Source organism: Mus musculus, chromosome 2 (genome assembly GCF_000001635.26).
Source record: "Mus musculus strain C57BL/6J chromosome 2, GRCm38.p6 C57BL/6J".
In the NCBI taxonomy this organism is placed as follows: Eukaryota; Metazoa; Chordata; class Mammalia; order Rodentia; family Muridae; genus Mus; species Mus musculus.
Window position 1 is genome coordinate 109,044,521 of NC_000068.7, and position 9,466 is coordinate 109,053,986.

The following is a 9,466-nucleotide window of genomic DNA, read 5'->3' on the forward strand; positions in this document are numbered from 1 at the left end:
AAACCTAGGAAAGAAATCTAGAATCATTGCTGCGAGCATCAGCAACAGAATACAAGAAATGGAAGAATCTCAGGAGCAAAATATTCCATAGAGAACATCAGCACAACAATCAAAGAAAATACAAAATGCAAAAAGATCCTAACTAAACCACAGAAAGATCCAACAAAGATAGAGAACTTCAGACCAATTTCCCTTATGAATATCGATGCAAAAATACTCAATAAAATTCTCACTAACTGAATTCAAGAACACATTAAAACAATCATCCATCCTGACCGAGGAGGTTTTATTCCAGGGATGCAGGGATGGTTTAATATATGGAAATCCATCAATGTAATCCATTATATAAACAAACTCAAAGACAAAAACCACATGATCATCTCCTTAGAGGAGGAGAAAGCAGTTGACAAAATCTAACACCCATTCATGATAAAAGTCTTGGAAAGATCAGGAATTCAAGGCCCATACCTAAACATGATAAAAGCAATCTACAGCAAACCAGTAGCCAACATCAAAGTAAATGGTGAGAAGCTGGAAGCAATCCCACTAAAATCAGGGACTAGGCAAGGCTGCCCACCTTCTCCCTACCTTTTCAACCTTGTACTTGAAGTCCTATCCAGAGCAATTCGACAACAAAAGGAGATCAAGGGGATACAAATTGGAAAAAAAGAAGTCAAAATATCACTTTTTGCAGATGATATGATAGTATACATAAGTGACCCTAAAAATTCCACCAGAGAACTCCTAAACCTGATAAACAGCTTCGGTGAAGTAGCTGGATATAAAATTAACTCAAACAAGTCAATGGCCTTTCTCTACACAAAGAATAAACAGGCTGAGGAAGAAATTAGGGAAACAACACCCTTCTCAATAGTCAGAAAAAAAAATCAAATACCTTGGCATGACTCTAACTAAGGAAGTGAAAAATCTGTATGATAAGAATTTCAAGTCTCTGAAGAAAGAAATTAAAGAAGATCTCAGAAGATGGAAAGATCTCCCATGCTCATGGATTGGCAGGACCAACACTGTAAAAATGGCTATCTTGCCAAAAGCAATCTACAGATTCAATGCAATCCCCATCAAAATTCCAACTTAATTCTTCAACGAATTAGAAAGAGCAATATGCAAATTCATCTGGAATAACAAAAAAACTAGGATAGCAGAAACTATTTTCAAGGATAAAAGAACCTCTGGTAGAATCACCATGGCTGACCTAAAGTTTTACTACAGAACAATTGTGATAAAAACTGCATGGTACTGGTATAGAGACAGACAAGTAGACCAATGGAATAAAATTGAACACCCAGAAATGAACCCACACACCTATGGTCACTTTATCTTTGACAAGGGAGCTAAAACCATCAAGTGGAAAAAAGACAGCATTTTCAGCAAATGGTGCTGGCACAACTTGTGGTTATCATGTTGAAGAATGCAACTTGATCCATTCCTATTTCCTTGTACTAAGATCAAATCTAAGTGGATCAAGGAGCTCCACATAAAACCAGAGACACTGAAACTTATAGAGGAGAAAGTGGGGGAAAGCCTCGAAGATATGGGTACAGGGGGAAAATTCCTGAATAGAACAGCAATGGCTTGGGCTATAAGATGGAGAATTGACAAATGGGACCTCATAAAACTGCAAAGCTTTTGTAAGGCAAAAGACACCAATAAGACCATCAATAAGACAAAAAGGCCACCAATAAATTGGGAAAGGATCTTTACCTATCCTAAATCAGATAGGGGACTAATATCCAATATATATAAAGTACTCAAGAAGGTGGACTCCAGAAAATCAAATAACCCCATTAAAAAAATGGGTCTCAGAGCTAAACAAAGAATTCTTGCCCGAGGAATACCGAATGGCTGAGAAGCACCTGAAAAAAATGTTCAGCATCCTTAATCATCATGGAAATGCAAATCAAAACAACCCTGAGATTCCATCTCACACCAGTCAGAATGGCTAAGATGAAATATTCAAGTGACAGCAGATGCTGGCGAGGATGTGGAGAAAGAGGAACACTCCTCCATTGTTGGTGGGATTGCAAGCTTGTACAACCACTCTGGAAATCAGTATGGCGGTTCCTCAGAAAATTGGACATAGTCCTACCAGAGGATTCCGAAATACCTCTCCTGGGCATTATTTATAATACCCAGAAGCTGGAAAGAACCCAGATGCCCCTCAACAGAGGAATGGATACAAAAAATGTGGTACATTTACACAATGGAATACTACTCAGCTATTAAAAAGAATGAATTTATGAAATTTCTAGGCAAATGGTTAGTCCTGGAGGGCATTATCCTGAGTGAGGTAACCCAATCCCAAAAGAACTCAAATGATATGTACTCACTGATAAGTGGTTATTAGCCCAGAAACTTAGAATACCCAAGATATAAGTTACAATTTGCAAAACACATGAAACTCAAGAAGAACGAAGACCAAAGTGTGGACACTTTGCCCCTTCTTAGAATTGGGAACAAAACACCCATGGAAGGAGTTACAGAGACAAAGTTTAGAGCTGAGACAAAAGGATGGACCATCTAGAGACTTCCATATCCAGGGATCCATTCCATAATCAGCTTCCAAATGCTGACACCATTGCATACACCAGCAAGAATTTGCTGAAAGGACCCTGATATAGCTGTCTCTTGTGAGACTCTGCCGGGGCCTAGCAAACACAGAAGTGGATGCTCACAGTCAGCTATTGTATGGATCACAGGTCCTCCAATGGAGGAGCTATTGAAAGTACCCAAGGACCCTAAAGGTGGAACAACAATATGAACTAACCAGTACCCCGGAGTACTTGTCTCTAGCTGCATATGTATCAAAAGATGGCCTAGTCGGTCATGACTGCAAAGAGAGGCCCATTGGACTTGCAAACTTTATATGCCCCAGTACAGGGGAATGCCAGGGCCAAAAAGGGGGAGTGGGTGGGTAGGGGCTTGGGGGGGGTGGGTATGGGGGACTTTTGGGGTAGCATTGAAAATGTAAAGGAGGAAAATACCTAATTAAAAAAAAGAAAAAGAAAAAAAAAAATAAAGAAAGTACCCAAGGAACTAAAGGGATCTGCAACCCTATAGGTGGAACAACATTATGAACTAACCAGTACCCCGGAGTTGTTTACTCTAGCTGCATATGTATCAAAAGATGGCCTAGTAGGCCATCACTGGAAAGAGAGGCCCATTGGACATTGAAACTTTATATTCCCCAGTACAGGGGAATGCCAGGGCCAAAAAGTGGGAGTGGGTGGGTAGGGGAGTTGGGGGGGGAGGGTATGGGGGACTTTTGCGATAGCATTGGAAATGTAAATGAGGAAAATACCTTAAATATATATATATATAATTAAAATAAAATAAAATAAAATAAAATGGATAAATTCCTAGACATATACAGCCTACCAAAATTACATCAAGGCCATTGATCTTTGACAAGCAACAAAATAAACGCAGTAATGAAAGTTTCCTAACAGTAAAAGCATAAGATTCATTGCAAAATTCTACTTTTAATAATTTTTTTAGATTATAATTATTTCATTTCTACTTTTCCTTTCCTCCTACCAAAGCCTTTCATATACCCACTAACCCCTTATCTGCCTTCTTTCAAATTCATGGCCTCCTTTTCTTTAATTGTTCAAACACACACACACACACACACACACACACACACACGCTTGCACACTCAAATCCACAACCTGTTCAACAAATCCTTCAATGAAGAGCTAACATCAGTATTCCTCAAGTTATTACCTAATAAACAAGGCAAATAACAAGGCCAAAATCATTCTTTGAAGCCAGCATTGTTATGACACAAAAAGTACAACATCAACAACAACAGTAAAAAGAAAAGCATTAGACTAATTTATCTGATACAATAGATGCAAAATTTCTCTATGGGATTTTTGGAAATCAACCTCAAGTACACATTGATCATCCATCAGGCACATTGATCTTTCTGGTTTCAGTCTAGGGATACAAAGTCTTAAAACAACATTATTATCTTATATTCTACAATAGGTAGGTCAGAGGTCTTACACAAATTAGTTGAAAATTAAAATCAAGGCTTTTCAAGGTGGGGGGGGGGTGCTGGTCTGCCATGTTCTTGGTGGGTACAGAATGACATGGTTTCAGTCCCTGGGACAGGGACAGTGGACTTGGGTCTCCACAAGTACTGGTGGCTGCCATGGGCATAAGGCTTATTTGTACAATAATGCGCATGTTTCATGTTTCTCCTTCAAGGAATGTCATCCCTGTTAGTGTTAATGACTCTTTGATAATTAGATATAACACAAGTCTGGGAAGTGAAAGTGTGGCTAATGTCTCAGCAAAATAGCAAATGCTGGGACATTCAGGACAACACTTAAGGCTGTGGAAAAGAACTCTAAGATCATGGGTTCAAAATTATATAATTTCTCAAAAATATAAGCATGCAATATTAATTATGAGGGTTTTTGTGATCTGAAGGTACAAAGGCAGCTGTATTAATGAGCCAGCTTCTCAGAAAAATACAGAAGTAGGCAGATACAAAGGCAGACATATTCCTGAGTTCAAGGTCATACTGGGACACAGGCTCAGGTGTGGTAGCAATGGTAATTTCAAGATGGGATTCACATCCAGTCTGCTTATTGTCTGTGTTTAACAGAGGCAGGCAGATTTCTGAATTATTTTAAATTGTTAAAAGGAAATGTGTGTTTGCTCTCTCCTAAGTGGTTGGGGATCACAGGATGCTGATTCAAAGGATAACCAAAAGAAAACCTGAATAAATGACTGAATTGTTATGTAAAATAAAAGACTCTGCAAGAGATGAGATATACAGAGAATTTCTTAGAATAGCAAGGGAGAAATGCTTGCAGAACTGTCTCAAGGAGAACATAGAGAACTATCTAGAGATCTACAGAGGAAGCTATCGCCAACAAAACAGAGGTGGCCAGCTTGAACCCATGACTTGACTTAGAGTCATTTGTTTTGATGCTCCCAGATAGCCTTTTCTCAGAATCCCTCTCCAAGTTGAGGCTAGTCCTTGGCAAGCTATCATTATAGTTATCAGCTTCCGGAGGCCTATTATCCTTTCAGTTTTATTAGTTGTTGGCAAAATTTAGTTCCCTTGAGAGGTTTGAGAGAGGCTGGCATTTTTTCAAATGGCTGTTTAGGAAACTAGGCCTAGATCTCTGTTTCCAAGAGCTGGGCAAGTCCAGGTAAGTTAGTTATTGGAAAAGCCCCAGGCCTCAGGCAGCCAATCAGAAACTGTCCTGCCATCAGTAGCTGCCCCACTACCTGGCCCGAGGGAAGGGCAATAGGTCAGCAACAGTTTCCAGACTTCCTTAGCAACAGTTTCCCGGCTTCCACAGCAACAATGCCAGGCCCCCAACCCTACCCCAGCAATGGTTCTGGAATGTCCCTAGATACAAAGACAACTAATTAAAATAAAGGTCACCTACCCCTCCCTGGAATTCCCCTAAAGTGCTTTAAATTGGGCCTGGGAGCTCACTTAGGTATGTTCATCTTGGTAAATGGTAGACCCCACATGCTAGACTTTTGCTGAATAAAATGCTCTTTGAGTCCAGGGTATCATTCTTCAGCAAATCATGACCCTTACACCATTTGGCATTAGGACTCATGTGTCGACTTCTTTTATATGTAGTTTCCATATTCAAACTAATGACAACACATATTTTATATGTTTTTACTATGGAGGATTTCTCCTTGTGTTTTAAAAAGATCACATGATATCTTTCTGTCGATGTTTTCTATTTTTGGGCCTTAATTAAATCCTGGAGCTCTCTTTTCCCATATAACATAACAAAGTCTTGGAGTGATATCAGAAAAATAAAAGGTCATGGGATACAAAATTATAGCTTTTGGGATGTACATACTGTTCTTCTTTTATTTTCCATTCATGTTTTGATTCATGACAAAAATGGCCAAGGCCATGAAAAGAGGATATAATAAACTCAAATGAAAAGTTTAAAGATTTTTTTGCACCACATCAGAACAAAATCCCATTTACTTCTAAGTTATATTTTATTATAATCACAACCTTCTTCCACATCTGGAGGGACAGTAGTCCATCACCATCATAGTAAAGAGTATGACAGTGAAAGAACCTAGTGGGGAAACCCCCACTCAAGTCCCGACGTGCACCCAAGAATCACAAACAAACAGACCATCTTGATGTAAAAACACGAGGTAGTTTAATGGCAGAGCACTGGGTCGAAATATATCTCACTCAGGAGACAGTGGATTCGACCACGAGGCTTGGAAGCTAGGGGGTTTTATAGAAAAGGGGCTGGGGCTGGTGTCAGAATTGGCATGGTTTCACATGATTGGTCTATTTAAACATCAGCAGACTGTACATGCAGATAACATTTAACTTAGGTCAGAAGGGCAGGAGATAGGGAGGCACTGGGACAATCTGGACATGTCATTCTCTTTATCTTTATGGCCAAGCAGCCTCAAGAATGTCTTATCGACGGGCCTGCCCGGGCATGTCCTGGCCTGTTCTGCTATGTTCTCAGCCCCAGGTTTCAAGGCTCACAAACAACTCTTTGGGCTATTTGACATAAATTACATGAATCACAGGTCTCAAGTTTTATTTTCTTTCAACAGCAGCTAGGGAGACATGATGTTGGTACAGCAAGTGAGAGTACACATCTGGATCCACAATCAGGAAGCAGGGAGAACACTGGGAATGGTAGGAGTCTTTTAAAATATCAAGTTTGCCCCCAGTGACACACCTCCTAACCTTTCGCAAAGAGTTCTATCAACTGGTGACCAAGAATCAAACATATGAGACTGTGGGGACAGTCTCATTCAAACATCATGTCTGGGTAGAAATAGAAAAGAAGAAATAGAAAATTCAAAGAACTATTTATATGTCAAAGACATTCACATGCATTAACTCACCAAATCCTAAGAAATATACTAGTTTGTATACAATACCTTCTCTGTTAAATACCAGAGCATACATTACTCAGGTCATGCTCATCTATACCCATTAGAGAGCTTCCAGCGGTACATCTAAAATCTATGTAATGGATAAACACTTTCTAAGTATTCCCCTCCTCCACCATTGCAACATCCTTTGAGATACATGTTAACAAGATTCTTCTCTTCCGTGCAATATCTCCACCCCCGCTTGATGGCTAGGAATCACAGACAGCCTAACTGTAAACATTACTAAGGATGTATTCCACATGTGCACCATATGTGTTCCTAGCGCCTATGGAAGCCAGAAAAAGGGCATTGGATCTCCTGGAACTATAGTTACAGATGGTTGTGAGCCACCATGTGGGTGGTTGGAATTGAACCCCTAATCTCTGGAAAACAGTGTTCTTAACTGCTGAACCATTTCTCTAAACCACTACATATCTTTGTTACACAAAGAGACAGTCAACATCAGGGTCTCCTTTGAACCTCAAGAGCAAGGGCTTTTATTTTCCATTTACCAATCAAAATACTGATACTCAGATTAAATAATTTTTTTGCAACTTAAATTAGAAGTGTTAAAAATAAGCGATCAAATGTAAATCCAAAACCTATGCTTCTTCCAGGATGCCACATCATCCCAGCAAGTGACGTATATTTCCAAAAGCAAAAAGGCAGTATTTTACATGCTAAAAGAAGGGAATGAAATTAGAAAAATACTCTGAGTATGCTAGAGGAGAATTTCGATCAGCAACTGTAAAATCTTGGGCCATGCTTAGACTTAGACCTAAGTGTCATACTAAATGTACCTAATATCCTCAAGAAATGAGCCCTAAGTTCACTGCACATAGGGATGTTTCAGCCACATTCACTCCAAAGTATGTCTCTTTTTATCCCAAGAGCACATAACTGCTCAATTATAATGTCATCTAGGTCTCTGGTTTAATTTATATGAAAAAAATATTAATTGCAGGTTAGTTGTAAATACTAGAACACACTGTTGCTTAGCCTGTACGATCGTTCCAGCTTTTCCTAAAATGACATTATTAAAATACTAGTTTTGGGCTCAGGCCTTTGCTTGGCATGGTTCAACTGGCCTGAAAATGCTCTGGCAGATGAGAATTCATTGCATGCTTTCACAGGGGCCATGTTTGGTGTCAGAGAATACCAACCTGCTCTTTGTCCAACTTTAGCTATTGGTTTCCTTTGTAAACATGCAGCCTCTTGTATACATGTGTTCTCTCTTGCACAAAGCTTTTTTGTGGTGCCTTCCCAGAAATAGAGTGGAACTATTCTTCTGCTGTATTTCTTATCTGCTTTCTCCTCTCAGAATCTTCAGTCAAGCTTTTTGGAGTCTTTCAGTCATAGAGGGCTCATGCCATTCACTCAATACATATTTACTCAGTGTCTACCATAGCATGCCATAAACTGTCCTACTTTGAAAAGCTTCAGCCCATAAGATTGACAAAATATGCTCTCAGATATCTCAGAACCCCTTGGAGAAGGTGGAAAATAAATGGATAAAATACTTAGGTTGTGATGAGTGCTATGAGATACAGAAGCAAGATTATGCTATCCAAGTACACAACAGAAGGACCATTAGGTAGGGAAATGCATTTTGCATATGGTAATATTTGAGCTGACACCTGAAAGATCATAATAAGAAAAGAGCTGGACAAATAATATTGCATGTGTCTGAAGGAGCGTGTGCAGTTGCCTGGAGGAAGAAACAATAGGGCACATGTGAGGGAAAAGTATGCTAGGAGAAAAATGACTGAGCTAAAGATTAAATCACCAGAGTCTTTAGGCAATGATATTTACTCTCTTATTTGATTTCCCCACAAATCTGATAAGAGTATCTTTGAGAGACGGGAGTGGGAAGGAGAGAGAGAGCAAAGTCTCCAGGAATTTAGTTAATTTCATTTGGATTTTTTGCCTCAAGACCAAGAATGCCTGGTTTTTGCATGGTGTCCACTAAGATCAGAAAATAGTTTCTAATCAGCACACAGATGACATTCTGTGAACAAAAATTCCTTTTCACACCCTTAGATCCTTGGAGCCTTAGAAAGTATGTTATTGTTAAAAAGGGATAATTTTGGGAAATTCTTTCAAAAGAGCCATGTACTGACAATGAACTGGGGTTGCATTTATTTGACTACTTAGTCTTGGGAATACTTTCTACAAGATGAGGTGAAGTAAGATGATGGTGTGGAGTCATATCTCTGTGGAGTAGCAAGCATATACTATAGGGTGGCTCAGGTACTAAAGTCATATCATTCTCTTCTATGCTGATGACTGCAAGGTGCTCTGACCCTGAAAATTTCAACTCTGTGGCCCCAGCTCCTAAAGAATCTTCTCAACACCCTTTTCTTTTTCCAGCAGAGTTTTACATTCTTGGAGAATACATGAAGGTAGGAGAAGTTCAATTCTTTTTTAAAATAAATCCTGTAAAATTGGAAAAGAAAATCGCCCAATTATAGCACTACTCACGTATTTCTCTTCAGTTTTATGCCAGTGTATGAGCAAAAAATATTTATTGCCCTGACCT